Raw genomic sequence first — 19596 nt, 5'->3', positions numbered from 1 at the left:
GTTATTATCTCTGGGGAAGGAAGGAGGGAAAATACATAAAAGATAAGACAAGATGAATCTATCACTTATTTTCCATATTTTTTCATTTATTTTCTTTAAAAGAGAAAGATTAAAAATGTAAAGAAAATATAAGAATATATTAATTGCTATTCAATCTCGGTTATGTGTCTATGGTTCTAAAAGTATTTTCTGAATGCTCACCATTTTTTATAATTAAGACTTTTTGAAAAACCCAGCAATTTGCGAGAGAATTTTGTGAAGGCTGGAAGCCGACTGCACATTATCATTTCAGAACTTCTGGAAAGTAGACAGTTTACCCCCAAACTCACTAATAATTGTAGTCATAACATGAAAGAATGTTCTGTAAGCTATTGAATTTTCTATCCACCATAAAAATAATTTCTGGCCCAGCAGGGATTAGAAATTAGGAGTAATCATAAAGAAAAGCAGCTGGTAGCTCTCAGATACCTCATCTCTCCTCCGTTTCTCTACAAGCCCGGGGTGGGGGTGGGAGTCTGTACGTCTCAGAGCGCTGGTAGACCCCCCTCTCTTCTCACCTCTGCGTCACTCTCCTGTGTGGTAAATGAATATCCAGGTCTGGTCATTCCTCAAAATTAGTTTGCCGGGTCGTGAGGGGGGCTTAAACAACAGAACTGTTTTCTCATCATCGTGGAGGCTGAGGTCTGAGATGTAGGTGTTAGCAGTTGGTTTCTCCCGAGACATCTCTCCTTAGCGCCCAGATGGCTCTTCTCCTGGTGTCCTCGGTGCTCTCCTCTCGTTGTCTGTCTGTGTCCTACTCTCCTCTTCCTATGAGGACATCAGTCCTACTGGATGAGAGCCCACCTGAATAGCCTTGTTCTTACTTAATTACCTCTCCAAAGGCTATGTCTTCAGATATATCCCAAGGAACTGGGGGTTAGGACTTCAGTATGTGGATTTGGCCATGGGCAGGGGGACACAATTCAGCCCATAACATCTAGGTTTCTAGATTTTTCCCTCTGTTTGGTCCTACGATTCCATCTTACCCCCTCTGCTCTCTGCTTCTTATTCCTCCCTCTGTTTCCGTCCAGCTCGTTTTTTGCTGTTGAGTTTATTTTCCCAAAACACTGCTCTGGTTTTGCAGCGATGCGGGGCCTGAGTCAATACTATCTGCATTTTAGATGTGTGACCTTGGGGATTTAATTATGCCTTTCTAGGACTTTCCACCTGTAATTGGAATAATAACACTTTCTCTGTTAATAGGTTAGTCAGTGCATCATGGATGGTTTACAAAATGAATTTTTAGATGGAATGTCTGGCTTTAATGTTTTTTTTTAAACTTCTATTTATGACCAAAGGCCCTTGTTGTTGTGGGTTTTTTTTTTTTGACCCTTTATGGCAGTAATTCAAAATTTCCCTCACAAATAAAATAAGAGTCATTTAAAATGACTCTGACTGATGAATCATTGAACTCTACCTATGAAACAAGTAAGACGCTATATATTAATTTATTGAATGTAAGTAAAAGGAAATTTTTAAAAAATGACTCCGACTTTCTGTGAGGGTGAAATATACTGTCAACCTGACTGGGCACAGGGTAGCAGGTGCTTGGTCAGACATTATCCCGAGTGAGCCTGTGAGTGTGTTTCAGGGTGAGCGTAACATTCAAATCCGTAGGCTGAGTAGAGCAGAAGGCGTGTACAATGTGGACGGACCTCGCCAATCTGTTTAAAGTCTGACTAGAACAAAAGTGCAGAATTCTCTTGAATTATCCTTTCTCTGCCTATCTTCAAGCTGAGACACCCATCTTCTCCAGTCTTTGGACTCAGGTTCAGTCTGGAAGGTACACCATCACTTCTCCTGGTTCTCAGGCTTTGAACTTGGACTGGAACTGGACCATTGGGTGTCTGGCGTCTCCAGCTTGCTGACTGTAGATCTTGGGGCTTCTGAGCCTCCACAGTTGTGTGAGCCAATTCCAGTATATCCCAGTATCTATTATATATTTCCTTATGACTGAGAGATTGACCGATCTCCTACTGGTTCTATTTCTCTGGAGAACCCAGACAGAGGCAACGACCAGATTCCCCCTCAGAGCTTCCAGAAGGAATCGGCCTTGCTGACACCTTGACTTCCTACTTCCAGCCTCCCGAACTAAGAGAGAATGAATTTCTGTAGTCTTAAGCCACTCGGTTTGTAGTGGCAGTCTTAGGAAATTTTCTATACATACGGATTTTAAAAATGAGATATTATATTGTAGAGAGTATACTGTTGTATAGCTTGTTTCTTTTAGTTAAGACATTTAAATCCTTTCACTGTCATTTAATATTCTTCTGTAATGCAATTTTAAGTATCACAGTACTTTTATGGGTGTACATTGTTTTATTTATTGGTCTCTGAATATGGTTTTGGGCTTTCAGGTTTTCCCCAGTTTCTCATTGTTGAATATACTGTCACGGTATATGTTCTCATAGCTAGATATCTGAGCCTACTATTCACAAGTTTTCTTTGGGATAAAGTCTTAGATGTTAGATTCCAGTAAGAACAAGTTATGCAGGGGACTGGCCTGGTTTCCTGCCACCTCCATCAAACAGCGCTGGGCACCTACTAGGAGCATTGTCCATTCGCTTAGACTTGCTGAGTAAAGTAACATTGAAAGGCCACGTCTGTTTCTATAGCTTCGGGAATATATTGCCAAACTGCATATTAGACAATTTCCAAAGGTCAAGTGCAGGGAATCTGTTTGTCCTAGGAGAGCTCATGCAGTCTAACTCCAGTGATTGGGTTTGTTTTCTTCTGAAGCCCTCTCACCCATAACAATTACTTTATGATCCGGAAGCAGTTTGATACACAAGCTTCCTGATGTATTTATTTGAGACTAGCCATGATGTCATCAATTTTTTTTCTTTTTTGGTATCTTTTCCTCTGGCACAAGTCATACCTCATACCATTCAATTAGCTTGGGGGTGAGAATATGCCACAACGTGGCACTTGTTTTGATTTGGATCATATTTATATTTTTAAAGGAATTGTTATGGATCATGATTCAATGAGTATTTCGTATGTTATCAGAAATATTAGTAAAAGAGGCAAGAAGTTGTATAGTAATAAGGATGAATTCATCACCAACTACTGAAAACTATTTCTAATGATTTTCATTTCCTCCCTCCCCAATAGCAGATGGCTTAATTCCTTCAGCCATCTGTTGAGGAAAGAAATATATTTGAATGATAAGGAGCATAAAATGAAGTTCACCCTTGTACCACATACAACAAGAAAAATCATAGCAGTGTTTACATTTCTTTTTTCCTAAATTATCAGGTAAAAGAAAATAAAACTTAACCAGCAAAGCCCAAATGTGGACAAAATTCTTTGTATAATGTCTTAGTGGTTGTTCTAGGAATTGCAGTATACATATATAAATCTTAGTGGTCTGCTTAAAATCATTTTTTTACCACTGCACATGGAATGTAGATAATTTTTAAAAGATTTTGTTTATCTGTTTGAGAAAGAGAACAAGCACAAGCAGGGGGAGCATCAAGGGTGGGGGGAGAAGCAGGCTCCCCACAGAGCAGGGATCCTGACTCAAGGCTCCATCCTAGGGCCAGAGATCATGACTTGAGCCCAAGCCACATGCTTAACCAACTGAGCCCCCCAGGTACCTGCAATGCTGACACCTGTAGAGACAGGTTCCTGGAGCCTCTGCATTTTATGTTTTAGGCACCTGATGTATAACATTTACAGACATTGAAAACTTCATCAGACAGTGTTATAATTTTTCCTCTCATCATTCAGACACACTTTAAGAAGCATTAGAGGAAAAGAATAGTTATATTTGCTTAAATGTTTACCATTTCTGTTTCTCTTTTCATAAAAGTGCACCTTCGATAGACACTAAATTGGGAGGAGTTAAAGAGGTAACCCTCAAATGATACTGAACAAGTATTAAGAACTGTTCACTCTGGAGTTTTAGTTGCAAACAATAGAAATCATCACTTGTTTTAACAGAAAGACATTTAGTAGGAGAATCTGGGTGGTTCACAGAGTCCCTGGGAGCGTCAGAGAAACAGCGCTGGAAACTATGCAGCCAGAAATAAGGCCTCCAAACTAGTGTTTTGGAGACACAGCTGTCATAGCTGCGTGGGCGGGAGTTGGTACCACCAATGCCATCGGGGTGGCCCCAGGATGCTCCTGCTAATGCTGCTATTTGCCGCCCCCTGGAGGATGGGTGTTACTACTGCTCTTCAGCTCACTTGCCTTCCTTGTGTTAACTCTCTTTTACCACTATCTTGATTCAAAATCTGTAGTGGTTGGGCTTGAATGGCAGAGCTTAGAGCACGAGTTCTCGCACGTCTTAGCTGCAACCGAATCCAAGAAAGTGTTTGGCAGTTTCAGTGTCTATAATGAAAAGAAAGCTCTGGCTTGTAAGATAGGGAATATTTCTTGAACAGAGGAACTAAAAAAAATATGACACATTTCATTAGATTCAAGCTTTGTGTCAGATATCCTACCACTTTCAATGTTTATGGTCCCATTGAATGAGTGTCTTTCTTACAAAGTTTTCTAAGCATCACCGTTCTATCAGAGGGTGAGTGTCACAATAAATCTGCTATGATTAATTGAGATGAGGACCGTCACACATTTATTACAGAATCTCGCACAGAATAGGTAATTACGCATTATTATTATTATTACATATCATCTAGTTGTATAATTGTTATGGAATGAGAAGTCATATCAGCAGGAAATTAAGGGTTCTTTTGTGAGAATAATTGTTCATTTGGTTTTGAACCCACTGAACTTGAAGTATCAGAAAATATAGAGATCAAAATCTATTCCAAGAAGATGGTGACTGGACAGGTCAGGGTCTCCAGAAAGTTCAAGACTAGAGATAGTAAATGAATTCTCCACTTCGTGGATGTAGATAAACATATGGAAAAGCTTCTGTGGAACTCAGCCATTTCCCTTTTGCCTGAATGGACCAAATCGATACTCAGAGAGCCCCTTTACTTCCTGATTAAGATTTAGATTCAGGATAAAAGGGGATTGAAGACGATACATATTTTATGCTTTGGCCTCCTGGTAGTGATTACTATTTTCTCATGCCTTGGGGACAAAGCAGTAACCATTGTTTTATAGGCATTTGCACAGAAGACTAATGCACCCAAAGCTATAGTAGATGGGCTACGTATGTTTATGGTCAGTCTCTACTAAGTTTTCTTTGAGATTACCAAAATTTATTTATTTACATATATATATCTACCTATATATATATATATCTCATGTTTTATATTATATATGAAAATATAGTTATTGCATTATACATCTATATCAATATATTAATAAATAGAAGTATGTTTATATAAATGTTAATATAAACAAATATGAATTATTCATAGTATAAATATATATACCTTTGATTTATGGGAAGTTATATATGGACTTCCATTTGGAGACTAGTGTAAAATGTTCTTTTCAAACCTATTTATGTGTAAAACATAATTTAAAAAGAAGTCTCGGGGCCCCTGGGTGGCACAGTCGGTTCCGAGCGTCTGACTCTTGATTTCAGCTCAGGTCATGATCTCAGGGTTGTGAGATCAAGCCTTGCACTCAGCAGAGACTGCTTGGGATTCTCTCTCCCTCTGCCCCTCCTACTTGTGCTCTCTCTCTAAAAGAAATAAATAAAGTCTTAAAAAAAAATAAGTCTCAAGTAAGCAACGTTACAGATAGAGTTTAGGTGTGTAATAATGTTACAGATACAGTTTAGAGAGATGGCAAAAGTTATCAAGGAGACACACTATAGTTTAGTCTGTATGAGTACAGCAACATGCTGCAAAGATAGCGTTCATATACCGACAATAAGGAAAGCAACTGTATGGCAACGTCCAAGCTCTTTTATTTTTAGCCCTTGACTGTATCCCTAACTTCACTGTGGCAAAGCCACTCCCCACCTTGTTCCTCAGTAGCAGAACCCCGTCTTTTCCTTCCATCAGTTAACCATGCCCATTAGGGGAAGCTAAGTGAAGCTCGTCTCTTCCAAACCAACGGTGATAGGATGATCTTGCTTCTTTTGCTGGATGACTAGGTTTAAGCAGCGGCACATAACCCATTCCGCCCCATGGACCCAGGGTGAGTCTGCTTGGGTGGTGCTTACCAGTTTAGAGAAGTTTTCCTATTTTCCCCTGGATATAGGTATGAAAGAAGAAATACCTGAAACTGTGGCAGCTTAGGACCCAGAAGTCTCAGGTCTGAGGACCAGTATCCTGAGTGTGACAATGCAGAAAGATGGTAAGAAACAGACTCTTTGAAGACAGTTTTGGAACTTCAAGTTACCCTTTCATGGAACTACCCTACCTTCAGACTTCTTGTTGAATGGAATAATAAATTCCCATGTATGGCCCTTCCTTCCTTAGATTTTTCTCTTACTTGCAGCTGAACGCATGCCAAATGATTCGTTCATCTCTTGTCTCCTCTTGCCTTATGGTTCGACTCCAGAGGCTCATCTGCTTATCATTCCTCGTGCCCTTTAGCGTGTTTCTGGCTTCTGAGCCTTTTTCCCATGTGGCTTCCTCTGCCTGGAGTACTATCCTCCTCCTTCCCATTGTACATGACTAAAGTCTTTAAAAACTCAACTCAGGGAGCACCTGGGTGGCTCAGTGGGTTAAGCATCTGACTTGGGCTCAGGTCATGATCCCAGAGTCCTGGGATCAAGCCCCACGTCCGGCTCCCTGCTCAGTGGGGATCCTGCTTCTCCCTCTCCCTCTGCCCCTCCCTCTGCTTGTGCTCTCTCTCTCTCTCTCTCCCTCAAATAAATAAAATCTTTAAAAAACAACCTCAGAAGTCATCATAGAAGCCTTTGATGATCCCGGTTAAGATACTCAGTTTTCACCATGGTCTTACCAGATTGGCTGTGATTTTCTGTTTGTGTGCCTGGAGAGATGATAAACATTTGCATACTTCAAAAAAATCTTTGATTTTTCTCTGTATCCGGCTCTTGTGGAAAGGACTAGAATCCCACTGACATCATATTCTACAACTTCAGTCGTAGCCTGCTCAGTACATGGCTCTTATACTCGAGAAATATGCCTCGTCTGGTGTGTAGGCCACAAATGCATATTTGTGTGTTTAAAATAAAGAACAAATGTTTGGGATGGTGGATGCATAATTTAACCTTTTCATCATTTGATATGAAGTCTAAATTAATCTAAGAGCACAATATCAACATGAGGTAAAATGTTTGACCTTTAATGATGCTTCAGTATCTTGACATTCTTTATTCATTTTGAAACCTTTTGCTAATTTTAAGTGGCTCTCTCTAATGTATGTTCAAGAGGGCTTATTGAAGCATGCTTTGAAAGGGCAAGAAGAAAAAAAAAGGGGAAGGAAGGAAAGAAGGAAAAGGGAGAGAGGGAGGGAGGAAGGTAAGAGAGAAAGAGAGAGGAAGAAAGAGAGAAAAGAAAGGAAAGGAAGAAAGAAAGAAAGAAAGAAAGAAAGAAAGAAAGAAAGAAAAAAAGGATGAATCTAAATCTTCATCAAAAAACTAAACAATGAGGACATTATAAGGTGTCTTTGGAATATCATGCAAGTATTTAGAAGAGTGATGTAGAGTTCGGTAGATTCACCTAAAGGTATGTCCGTTATATTTTAAATGACAAATGTATGTTGCAGAGTAGGATGTATAAGATATGCCTGTATATTTGCTATTTGTATGAGCCTTAAATGTGTGGAAGGGGAGACACCAAGTCATGGAATAACACTGTCTACTTCAAAGAGGAAGGGGACAAAGAAGTTCAGTGTTCTTACGTATGTCTGTATTATTTGACTTGTGGCAATGAGCACATATTTTTTAACATTATTGAGATACAATTTACCATAAAACCCAAACATTGACGTGTACAGTTAATTTATTAGTAAATTCACGAATCTATGTTATGATCAGCATAATCCAGTTCAAAGACATGTTATCATCCCAGTATAAAGCCTTGTGCCCGATTACAGTGTATTCCTAGTCCTACCCTCAGCCCCCAAGGAAAACACTAATCTACTTTCTGTCTCTACATAATGTCCATTTTCTGGACATGTTATGTAAACAGAATCTCACACTTACGTGGTCTTCTTTGTCTGGTGTCTCTCACTTAGCAGAATGCTTTTCGGATTCATCTGCTTCCTGATTTTATTGTTGGTCTCATACCGAGAGAGCATGGCCATATTGATTTCCTAGGGCTGCTGGGACAGATTACTGCAAACTTGGTGGTTGACGCAGCAGGAATGTCCCCTCTCACAGTGGTGGGGACCAGAAGTCTGAGTTAAAGATGTCAGCAGAGCAGCGCTCTGTCCGAGGACTCTAGGGCAGAAACTTTCTTTGTCTGTTATAGCTTTTGGTGGTTCCTGCCATTTCCTGATTCATTGTAGCATGTATTAGTACTTAATTCCTTTCTAAGGCCAAAGAGTATCCTGTTGTATGGTGAGAATATATCTTGTTTATCCATCCACCAGGTAATGGACATTTGGGTAGGGTTGCCAGATTTAATGCAGAACGCCCAATTTAATTTGTCCCAAATAATTTAGGATATACTAAAAAAAAAAAAATTATCCATTGTTTATCTGAAATTCAAATGGAACCACACATTTTAGGTTTTTATTTGCTAAATTTAGCAACTTTACATTTGGAGTTTCCACTTGTAGGCTATTATAATAATTATTATAATGCTGCTGCGAGCATTTCTATGCAAGCGTTTGGAGTGGGTGTGCATGCGTTCTGTAATTTTGAAAAACCTTTAAAAATTAAATAAAACTCCTTTTCTGAATGGATGCCAAGAGCGCCAGAAATTTAAGTCCATACAATAGCTTAAGATATTGTTAATGAATCTGTTGCAGAGAAGAAAGCACATAAATATTGGCCTCTGCTTTAATTATATGCCACCGTTTCCTATTATGGCAACTCTAGCCTGTCTTGTGTTGTTTTATTACTTGCTGGGTTGCCTGTCTTTATTTAAGAGGATCATAAAACTTGGACACCGGACCTTCTTGACATGTAAATAATCTAAGTTCAGCTCATTAAAAGCTGAGATCAATAGCTTGGTGAATCCTTTAGCACAGATTTCCTGTTTTTAGTTTAGGAACATTTTGGATTTCAGAAGAGAATGAGATTTGCTATCTTGAGGTCCGTAGTACCTGAATAAAGCTAGATTTAGCCAGCAGATTCCCGCCTTATGGCTTTGGCCTTCCTGTGTCCTGGGCCTGGGAGACCATGGCCCTAATGGTGGCAGGAATCACTCTCGTATTTCATGCGGTGCTCTGTTCAAGGACCCCTCATCAGAGAAGCCTTCTGTGACCACTCTAATTTAAGCACGTGCCCCACTCCAGCTGACCCAGAACTTGACCTCTGCCCATCTTTCTTCGTAACGCAGATCGATAGATTTAGCAAATAAAAATACAGTTAACGCCGAATGTCAAAGAACAGATAATTTTTTAGTAAACGTATGTTCCATGTGGTTTATTTGTTGTTTGTCTGATACTCACATTTAACTTGGTGAGCTCAGTTTGATCTGGCAACCTTGTTCATGACAGTACAGCATCTGCTTCCTGATTTTACTGTTGGTCTCATCCCGAGAGAGCATGGCCATATTGATTTCTGAGGGCTGCTGGGACAGATTACTGCAAACTTGGTGGTTTGATACAGCAGGAATGTACCATCTCACAGTGGTGGGGGTCAGAAATCTGAGCTAAAGACATCAGCAGCGCTCTGTCCGAGGACTCTAGGGCAGAAACTTTCCTTGTCTAGTATAGCTTTTGGTGGTTCCTGACGTTTCCTGGTTTGTGGTCACATCCTTCCAATGTCTGCCTGTGTCATCACCTGGCCTCCCTCCCTGTATCTGTGTGTACATTTTTTCTTTTCTGTCTCTTATAAGGATACCTGTCACTGGACTCAGAGCCCACCCTAATCCAGGATGATCTTATCTTGAGATCTTTTTTTTTTTTTTAAAGATTTTATTTATTTATTTGACAGACGGAGATCACAAGTAGGCAGAGAGGCAGGCAGAGAGAGAGGCAGAGAGAGAGGTGGAAGCAGGCTCCCTGCTGAGCAGAGAGCCCGATGTGGGGCTCGATCCCAGGACCCTAGGATCATGACCTGAGCCGAAGGCAGAGGCTTTAACCCATTGAGCCACCCAGGCGCCCCTTATCTTGAGATCTTTAATGTGATTACGTACACAAAGATCTTTTTTCCAAATAGGGTCGTGTTTCCAGGTTTGGGGTTGACACATGTTTGAGGGGGTCAGATTGAGCCCACTCTAGTAGCTCACTGGACATGGACAAGTACCTGTTGAATGGACGAGTGGGAAAATCTGTAGAGGTGGGCATTTTGGGTTTCAGTTCTAGTCCACAAACATGTGTGCAGAACCTATTGTGTACCGAGGTTAGAAGGGAGCTCGGTATACATTTTTGCTTCACGGTTCCTGAGGGACATTCAGGTGGGGGTCTTCAAACGCTGAGAAATCAAGTTTCGAGTTACACCGCAGGTGTCTGCAGCATATGGATGGTGGTCAAGATATCTGAGCCTGCCTGTGAGGAAGCTGCAGAAAGTTCTAGAAGTGGGGGCGCTGAAAATGGCAGTAAAGAGAGCAAGAGCGCCCATGGGCAGAGGTAAATCCATGTGCTCACATTCCTTCTTTCAATGCCAAGAGCCCACAGCCTCTGTATTCCCAGGCCGGGATCACCTCGGCAGCCAAGAGCTATAAGCACAGAAGCCAAGAGAGCCAGCTTGTCGGGAAGCTTTACTTCCTGGTTTGGAAAATTATTTTGACACCTGCTCAGGCCTGAGGAATCCTAATCAGATTTTCCTGCTGCCTCTTACAAACTGGAAATCAAATGGAATTTGCAGGAGCCTAGTTGCCATGAGAAGGCTGTGCCTGAAATCCCTCCTGAGTTTTTGCCAACGCGGCCATGGTGCTAAGGAGAAAACACAGGGCAGAGTGTGGCTAGCTGGACGCTTGCTGAATTGCTAAAGAACATTCCCAACTAATAAGAACACCATCCCTCCCAAATTAATCACCATGAAAGGATACGTTTGTGTTTCCGGGGCTGTCTTCATGGGAGTGCAATGTGGGTGGTCACATGGGTCTCATTCTTAGAAGGGCCTGGAACATTACCAGATGTTTATTGCCCCGTTGTCACCATCTTCAAATGTTTCCTCATGTTTTAACAAGGGACCACGTTTTTATTCTGCATGTGGGGCTCACAGATTGTGTAGTCAGTTATGCTTGTTTTTAACAACGTAAGGTTTGTTCAAAATTATTTTGGTATTTTTCACAGGGAACTGCTTTTGGGGGACAGGATGGGTTTTGCCGTTTGGGCAGGATTGTTAATACGAAGAATGCAGAGGCAGAGCCAGTGGATTTGACTTCAGATCCTGGCATTGCTACTTCTAGCTGCCTCTCCTTTCGGTCTGAGTTTTCTCACCTGGGAAATGTGACTCATATTTCGACTTCATGCCGTTCCTGTGAAGATTAAAAATATGCACATACACGTGTAAAGCCCCTGGTTCTGTGCCTGACATAGTCGGCGTTCAGTACATGGGTGTGGCTCTCAGATTCACAATCTGTCCAGAGAGGCCAGACAAACAAACCTTTAGTGACACGGGCATCTGGCCTTTATCCAGCAAGCGTTGATGGCTTGCCCACTGTGCCCCATCTGAATAACCAGATTAAATCCCTGACCTCACAGTGTTTTCCTTGCAGTGAAGGGAAGACAATAAAACATGTATGCAGATAAATGAATAACATGATTTCAGGCAGGAATGAATGAGAGGGAGGAAAATAAAACAGCTTGCAGGGCTAGGGCAGGGCTGGGGGAGCTCTTCCAGACGCAGGGCATGCGAAGACCTCCGTAAACAAGTGCCTTGGAGCGGAGAGCTCGGGATGTGATAGAAAGACCCAGTGGATCACATGGAGGGAAGATTCTTGTAAGCACAGGAAACCAGGGCAGAGGCGTTAATGTGGAAATGAGTTGGGAAAATGTGGGCATCTCTCCTTCACCACCGTGGCCAGAATATTTGCAGCCAAATGTGCTCATGGGTATAATGGGTTGATTTAATACATGTTGCTTGGGTGGGACAGTGAACGAGGCTGAGGGAAGAGCTATGGAGACAGATCCCTAATAGTCACATTCAAAGGAGCAGCAATGTCACTGAGGAGACAAATGTAGATGAATGATTCCAGTGAATAAACAAATGGTCTGGGGAGGGTGAAATAAAGTGTTTATTAATGTCAACAGTTCAGATGCAAATATTTTCACGGTGTGGAAGAGCTGCTTTTAAGTCCTTTCCTGGACGAGCTTGATGAGATCACTTCCTCAAAGGTTTGAGGTAAACAAATCGGAGAGAGAAAAACCCTCTAAGAATGCTGCCTTCTGACACCATCTTGTGTAATTTCAGAGTGGGTGGAGGGAGATCAAAGATTAATGTATTCCGAATATGCAAATGTAAATACGTGTAACCCCGAAGTCAGTGGGAGTCCTGTGTTGCTTAAGGTACAGATGAGAGGGGCGCCTGTGTGGCTCAGTGGGTTAAGCCTCTGCCTTCGGCTCAGGTCATGATCTCAGGGTCCTGGGATCGAGCCCCACATCGGGCTCTCTGCTCAGCAGGGAGTCTGCTTCCTCCTCTATCTCTGCCTGCCTCTCTGCCTGCTTGTGACCTCTCTCTCTGTCAAATAAGTAAATAAAATCTTAAAAAAAAAAAAAAAGATACAGATGAGATTAGGTCCTACATGCCACATGGTCATTCTGTGTTTTGGGAGAAGTTTGTGCTTGCTTCAGTATTTCTATAAATGGGAGCGGGGTCTTGTGTTCCACATTCACATCTGCATTTGACTTTTTTCTACTAAAGTTCCCAGGAGGCCCTGTTTTTTTCAGTACCTGTACCAGTCCGCATTCTCCAGAGAAACAGAACCAATAGGATATATTTCTACTGCACTCAGTTTTTAGTAAGATATTTCCCAAATCTATTCTCTTCTCTCTCTCTCCCTCTCTGTATGTGTATTTGTGCATCTTCCTATCTGTAATTTGTCACTCATCATTTGCACTAGAACAGCTGACATTGTTTGTGTAAAGTTCAGGAAAGCAAGTCTTTAAACCAGGGTGTTTGTGATACAGATTTTTATAATGTAGTATAATAAAATTTTTATATGTGAATGCATGAATATGTCTATATTCATATATTGTTTCATCTTGCTTTTTTTCCATAATGGTGAACTTATGGGTTTTGATTTTTTTTATTTACTAAAAATTTTGGATCATCCAGGTATTAAATTTTATATTTTCTTCTTTGGGGTGAACAAGGCTAATAAACAAAATGAAAATGCCTTTGCTTATTGAACTACAGATACAAATCTCAACTCCTATGAGATTCTGAAATTGGAGATCTAGTTCAGAGATTATTTGCTCCAATAAACCTTTTCTGGAGATGCTGTATGTAAATTTCTCTTCACAGATTCAAAACATTTACTGCTCCAGGAAATAAACAGATGTGATTCCAATAGCCAATAAGAGTAACAAATGAATTTACAGTGATGTTAGAAAAACAACCAGGATGACTTTGCAAGAACCTTGCCATTTGTAGAATCTAGAATCATAGTCAAATAATATAATAAAACCACCGTTCCTTAGTCACACATTTTCTTGTATTTTAAAGTAGTGATTGCCAAACGCTATGTTTATTTATGTTAATACCGATTTTTACTGCTGAAGAGGTCTAGATGTCTTGTCTAATCACCTCTCCTGTTGCTTAAAGGGAGATAAATTATAACAATTTAGATCCCCTGTCTCACTCAGAAACTTATCAGCGTAGTAAGAGATATGTGTAGCAAAAATTTCTTTGACAATTCCTTATTGACTTTATTATCGTGTTGCATAGTGCACATGTCTGAATAATGTCTGTTATAATTTGCGATAACAGGATTTAAATTGTTGGGTATAGTGAGAAAGTTGATAGCTCTGTCTATGTGACTTTAATGGAGAGGGATCATGTTTGTCAATGAGAAAACTCAATATTGTAAGGATGCAGATTCCCCCAAGTGAATCTATGAATTGACGTGTTCGTTGGAATCACACTGTACAGGGTTTTTCACATTGAACATGTTATAAAATTCATTTGGAAGAATAAAAAAGGTCCAAAACAATTGGACAAAGAATAAGAAGGGAAGCATTTCCCTTACTTGAAATCAATCCATGTTATAAGGTATGGTTATTAAATGGTTAAAACTAATAGCTTAATGGTTAGATTTTCCAAAGTGGTTCTGGCATCTGATGTATGCCTCAGGTGCTATAAGGAAAAGGAAGAGCCAGATGAGGGTGTGAGGACATGGGTAGAGCAGGAAATACTTAGGGCAGTGGACAGTTGAGGTTTCTGATAGCTCTCCCCTTACCCAAGGCATTATCTCTCAGGGGTATAAGAGGAACTTAAGCTTATCAGTGCTGAAAGTGGTGTTGATACCAACCCGATGGGCCATGTGTTGGGACGGGGAGGGAAAAGACGCCCTTTTTCCTCCATTAGTTAAGATTCTTGACTGTGAACAAGGATGCCCATGGACAGACCCTTGGACTAGTGCTCCCTTCATTGCAACCAAGAGAAAATGAATCTTCCATGGGATCACAGAGTTAGTTTTGCCCCTACAAGGGGCAAAATTCTGCAGGAGCTTGCTCACCCAGCTGTACTCCCCTTCTCTGAGATCAGCAGCAGCTCCAACCTGTCCAGCCTTTGAACTTGGCTGACAGTTCTGATGAAATGTTGAGCAGCATGCACCCTTGCTTGTTCCTGCAGGGTTTTATTGGCTTTGCAAGTTTTTAAAACTCATAAAAGATGTTTTATCAGTGAAAGAAGCTGGCCTAGAGGGAACAGATGATTATGTACGAAGGCATCATCTCCCGTGGTCTAATAACCATAACCAGTTTTAAATATTACACATCATAATATCAATAAAGCCTCGGTCATTTATTATCTACTCCTCAAATCTTCTCCTTTCAGTAAAAGATATTAGGAAAGGTCAGAGCTGCTGTCAGACCCCAGTGATAAAGAGCAGGACGGTGCTCCAGAAAATGGTAGTTCTCACAGCGTTCAGGACTATAAACTTTTAAAATTGAATTGTAAAAGTTTATAACTAATAAAGAAACTCTTTTAGGTGATTTTAATGTTATTTGGTCGTTTAGAATATTCCGCAGATGGAAACAGATGGTAAGGTCATGAAGTGGGTGAGCATGCAGCGTCATAAAATGCAAATACACTTTCTCCACGTTAGAGATGCCGCAGTGGAGTCCCGCTAACGTTATAGGTCATTATCCAGTTCCTACGAAGATCAGGTGCTCTAACATGGCTGCATAAATAGAGAAGGGGCTGAGGCTTCTGCTGACAGTAAAGGAGAACAGACAACAGAGCTTTTGGTAAAATAAATATATATTTCCCATTTTCTCCTTCAAATGACCTTGACCAGTTCCTCTCTTGTGATGAGTAAAGAACAGTTCATCCTAGATGAGAATAGAAATTCATTTTTCGCAAAAGGTAATTTTAATAAGGGGATTTTTTTCTAGGAGGGCAAATATACTAGATTGTAGACTCCTTGAGGGTCGATTCCTGGCCTTGATTTCAGGGTCATTCACTCATTCATTCAGCAAATAATTAGTGAACATCTACTCCATGCGAGACATTGCTCTAGACATGTAGGATATATCAATGAACAAAATGGGGAAGAAGTCCCTTTATGGAATTTACATTTGAACAGGATAGGTGAGGCAAAAAACAATACGTAGGATAGGTAAGTAAATTAGTGTGTTATTGTAAGCAAAATAGTATGTTCAGAAGTGGGAAGTGCGACAGAAAAAAGAAGAGTAAAGCAGATTTGATGTGATCAGGATGGCTGGGATGAGGCACAAGAGCCCCTAGAAATTATTTCCTATTTTTTAAATATTCATCCCGCAGCCTTTTTATTTTACAGTGCCTACACATGTGTGTATTTTGAACAATGATCGATTCTGATGAATATACAGCATTGTTGCTTCCTTTTATTCTATCAACCCGACGTCATAAAAATTCTCCTTGTCAACGGCTATTTTTCTAAAATGTAAATAAATAAACATGGTAGTTAGGGAGGTCCTCTTGAAGGGGGGGCTACTTGAGCAGTGACTTGAAGGGAATAAGCCAGAGACATGAGGAAGGGCGTGCACCTGGCATGTCTCAGAGGCAACAAGGAGGCCAGTATGGCTGTAGAGGCATCAGCAAGTGGGGGAGAAGCGAGGGAAGGCAGAGAGGGAAGAGGTGGCTGGTACTGAATCGTATATGGCTCTGAAGGCTCTTGTCAGCACTTTGGCTTTTACTTTGAGTGAAATGGGTGCCTTGCATAAATAGAGAAGTGACATGGCATAACTTATCACCTAAAAGGAACTCTCTTATAAAGACATCTGTGGGGGCACCTGGGTGGCTCAGTGGGTTAGGCCTCTGCCTTCGGCTCAGGTCATGATCTCAGGGTCCTGGGATCGAGCCCCGCATCAGGCTCTCCGTTCAGCGGGGAGCCTGCTTTCCCCCTCTCTCTCTGCCTGCCTCTCTGCCTATTGTGATCTCTCTCTCTGTCAAATAAATAAAATCTTAAAAAAAAAAAAAGACATTTGTGCTCCAACGTCATTGCAGCATTACTTACAATAGCTAAGACTTGGACGACATGGATAGCAAAGTAAATGTCCATCAACGGGTGAATGGATAAAGTAGGTGTGATATGTATCTCACATATTATTCACTTACAGAAAGAAGGAAACCCTTCCAATTGTGACAATACAGACGGATCTTGAGGGCATTATAATAAATGAAATAAGTCAGAGAAAGTCAAATTCTGTATGATCTCACTTATAGATGGAATCGAAGAAACCAAACTCATTTAGAAGCAGGACAGATTGGTAGTTGCTAAAAATGGGAGGTTGGGAGTAGGGAAATGGGTGAGAGAGTTCAGAAGTTCTAAGTTAAAGTTCTAAGGTGATTAAGTCCTGAAGATTTAATGTACAACATGGTGGTTATAGGTAGCACAACTGTACTGTACATTTGAAAGTTGCTAAGAGAGTAGTTTTTTTTTTTTTAAGATTTTATTTAATTGAGAGAGAGCATGAGAGAGAGGTCATAAGCAGGGGGGATGCATAGAGGGAGAAGCAGACTCCCTGCTGAGCAGGGAGCCCGGTGTGAGACTCGATCCCAGGACCCTGGGATCATGACCTGAGCTAAAGGCAGACACTTAACTGACTGAGCCACCCAGGCACCCTAAGAGAGTAGATCTTAAAAGTTCTCATCATAAGAAAAAATTGTAACTATGTGTGGTGGTCGATGGGCAATGAAACTTACTGTGGTGACCATTTTGTAACATGTACTTGTATCAAGTCATTACGTTCTACAACTAAAACAAATGCGATGTTATATGGCAATCATGTATCAGTAAACTAGAAAGAAAAAGAACCCTCTGGAGACTGGGTCAGAAAGCCACTGTTAGCAGGCAGGAGGCGAAGAGAAAGACCAATGAGGAAACTATGTCAGCGATCCTGGAGAAATGAGGATGCCCAGATCAAGTGGGACATCAGAGACGGCCGGAGGTGATCAGACTCACTATGTCTGACTCTAGAGCTGACAAGAGTTCCTATAGATTCTGTGTGCACTGCCTCAGAAAGGAGGAACCAGGGAGAGCTCCAGTTCTTGGCCTGACCGACTGAAGGACAGAGCTGTCCTTTCCCTAAAGACAGAAGGCTGCAGGAGGACGTGGTTTCATTTCCATTTTGGACAAGTTGAGTTTGAGGGGACTCTTCGTTATCCAAGTGGAGATACCAAGTAGGTAGTTGGGTATCTGGCGGCATCACGAACTTTCGAGGTCTGGCCTAGGGATATGAATTTGGAAGTGATCAGCACATCTGATATTTAAATCTAAATATCATCTGATGTCTGATATTTAAGCTATGAGACTGGATGCGATCCCTACAGGCGTGTGTGTGCGGAGAGAAACAGGAGGTCTCAGAAGTGACTTTGCGACGAGCTCAGTGAAAGTGGAATGCGTAAACAAAAGTGGATGAATCATAACAGAAATTAGCGCATTTCTCCAGAAAATGGCAACTCAGAGAAATAGCCCTAGATATGTAGTTCGTGGAAGCAACACCGTAGAGTTGTTTATAATTTGAAATGTGGCTTCTTCTAGGTCCAGGGTGAAGTGGGGACCTGGAAGAAGGTCACGGGAGGGGGGGGAGAGAGTAATCACTGTTGCGCCATCTTTGTTCACTCATTACGTATGCCTTCCTTCCGGCAGAAACAATTTAAGGGCCTCGTATGTGTCGGGCATTAATCGCTAATGTTGGGCACTTGCGGGGTTTTGCCACCCACCATCAGTTTCTTCTTTCTGACCATCTTAATTTCCTTCTAGGCATTACTGTTCCCAGCTGTGGGCCACCCTACAGAGGCAGTGGGCCCACAGATCTGTATGACACGGGTACTGCCAAGAGGCCAGGCATGTGACCTAGGCAGGGCCAACTAGACTCTACACCAGCATTTTGGCCTTTCAACAATGAAAGAAGAAATGACTAGTGACCCAAGAGAGTCGAATTCAAGTCGCCATCACAAGCCACACATATAACTTTGAACTTTCTAATAGCTACCAAAACAAGGTAAGAAGAAACAGGTCTAGCTAATTTTAATACTATATCTTATTGGACTCCGTATCTCCAAAATATCATCAATGTGTAAATATTATAAAAATTATTTACAAAATTTTACATTATTTTCCTTGAACGGAGTCTTTGGAATTGGATACGTGCTGTACATTTACGGTGCAACTCTTTTCGGACCCGCAATATTTCGGCACTCGATCGCCACATGTGGGGCGTCACTGTGTTGCAGAGGGTAGGATCCGAGTTCATTCATTTCAGCAGCAGCTCACTAAGCAGACGGAACCTTCTGCAGGCTCTCAGCAGCAGGGCTTGCTTCAGTCTTTGGGAAGCCCACTCTGCAGTGTCCTCCGTCCTGATAGGAGCAAGTCAGTACGTTTCCAGCAGGCTGGAATGCAGTTTCTTTTGCTTGGGTTGCTACAGTAATTTCCTCTTACTTACTCTCAGAGAATCCTCACTGCTCTACTCCTTTGTTGGAAAACAAAGAAGGATGTGTGCTGGATCCAGACTTTTCATAAGGGTGGAGTCAAGAGGATTACACGTTCAAGAAGGATAATGTGAGTCTGCGTGGGTTTGGATGGAAAAAAAAAATCTCCAAAATAGAGCTTTGGTTGAAAAGGCAAAGATGTATAAAATGTGTATGGTATGGTCCTCTTTGTATAATTTCTTCAAAAAACCATGCATGTGTGTATATACACACTTAAAATTATTACATGGAAAGGAACAAACTTGCAGAACAGAGTGACCTTTAGAGAACATGGGTGGGCAGTGGGGAACATGTAGATTATGGGCAGAATTGTGCCCCCGCAATCGTGTGTTGAAGTCCTAACCCCCAGTACCTCAGAATGTGACCATGTTTGGAAAGGGGTCTTTGAGGAGGTAATTAAGTTAAAATGACATCACTTGAGTGACCCCCTATCCAATATGACTGCTCTCCTCGCAAGAATC

The sequence above is a fragment of the Martes martes genome, assembly GCF_963455335.1.
Source record: "Martes martes genome assembly, chromosome: 9".
NCBI lineage: Eukaryota > Metazoa > Chordata > Mammalia > Carnivora > Mustelidae > Martes > Martes martes.
This window is presented reverse-complemented; position numbering follows the sequence as displayed.